The 1,723-nt window shown below is 39.7% G+C and overlaps 1 pseudogene; it reads right to left on the reverse strand.

Moving 5' to 3' along the window:
• Window positions 1–933: 933 nt before the first annotated feature.
• On the reverse strand, window positions 934–1,033 carry LOC140211769 (U6 spliceosomal RNA; annotated as a pseudogene).
• Window positions 1,034–1,723: the final 690 nt, after the last annotated feature.

Raw genomic sequence — 1,723 nt, forward strand, 5'->3', positions numbered from 1 at the left:
TTTTTAACAGGATTGTTAAACCATTTGTTTAAAATTTTCCTGGAAGAATTAAGCTTTGGAGAAAGAATGGGGAAGGGAATGGGTGACAAAACGTGACATTTTTGAAAACATACTGCTTTATAATTCACCATATATTGAGTATTTAAGAATTTTGACATAAATAGTTATCTTCATGCCCATTACCTGCATCCAAAATATCTATGGTACTGATCAGCAGTTTATCAAAACAGAATCAACGAGATTAGGGAAACCCATTTTCACTGCAGTCGCCATGTACAAAGCAATGGGAAGAGCTCCTCCATTCTACTGTGGAATTGTCTAAATGTGAGTAGCAATAATCAAATCCTAGTATCAGCAAAAAACATCACAAAGATTACTAGAAAAAACTATTTGCCAGTATACTTTAAGGAAAATAACACAGGAACTGCAGACAATAAGAGTCTATCTGTAATTCTGTTACTGTAAGGTACGACAAAAATACTGTTGTTGATTGATCATTTCTACCTATCAATCTGGAACAGGCCCAGACATAAGGCAAAGCAATTGGTATTAATCTTTAACAATCGTAGGCCCATAATAGCCTCTCCTCTACTACTACCATGATGAGGTCATTCTCAGGTTTCATCTGGGTAGCCTTCAACCTGATGGCATGAACATTGATTTCTCTAACTTACAGTAAATTTTACCCTTCCCCTTTCCATTTCCACTCTGGCTCCCTTCTTACCCCTTCTCTTCTTCTCACTTGCCCGCCAACTCATTTTGGTGCTCCTCATCCCCTTTCTCCCATGGTCCACTCTCCTCTCCTGTCAGAATCCTTCTTCTCCAGCACTTCACCTTTTCCACCTATTATCTTCCATCTTCTTACTTCATCCTCCCTCCCTAACTCACCTGACTTCACCTATCACCTTCTATCTTGTACTCTTTCCTCGCCCCACACCTTCTTCACAAATTTGCGTGTCATCCTTGCGCAGGGGCCATGCTAATCTTCTCTGTATTGTTCCAATTTTAGTATATGTGCTGCTGAAACGAGCACGCCCCACACCTTCTTATTCTGGATTCTTACTCCTTCCTTTCGGGTCCTGATGAGGCGTCTCAGCCTGAAACATTCACTATTTGTTCACTTCTGAAGATTCTGCCTGATCTGCTGAGTTCCTCCAGCATTCTGTGTGTGTTGCTCCAAAATTACGTTATTCTGTCAAGCATGTCACACCCATTGTATGTCTATAGCAGATCACTGCTATGCCCTATCCCAAAATATTGTTTTTAAAAAGTAAATCTATCTAATTTCATTTGACTCTGTGTCAAAGCAGATTTGTGACCTGGAAATTATTGTTTTCAGACACCCACTGGAATGTGGACTGCTGGATCAGCAGAAAATTATTGCCAAGATAGATTAAAAATAACTCAAGGAACAGTTCATCATGTGATGGAGTCAGACTCCTCAGTTTCATTGGTGCTTTTATAGATCTTCAGGTTGATTATCATGTCACAAGCATAAATCACTTCATTAACAAGGCCCTCAATGACATTAATTGCCGCCTTAAATGGCTCCAGTGGGAATAATTTGTATCAGCACTGAAAATGCAGTGATTTCACAATTGCTAAGAACCATTGAAAATCTTATGGCAAAATTGAATGTTTCATCAGGTTTATCATGACCATCCGTGGGTCAAATCACATGGTGGTTTGGGGATGATTGTGACCCATGCCCTGTACCTTTCAC

This window comes from Mobula birostris, chromosome 17, assembly GCF_030028105.1.
Source record: "Mobula birostris isolate sMobBir1 chromosome 17, sMobBir1.hap1, whole genome shotgun sequence".
Taxonomy (NCBI): domain Eukaryota; kingdom Metazoa; phylum Chordata; class Chondrichthyes; order Myliobatiformes; family Myliobatidae; genus Mobula; species Mobula birostris.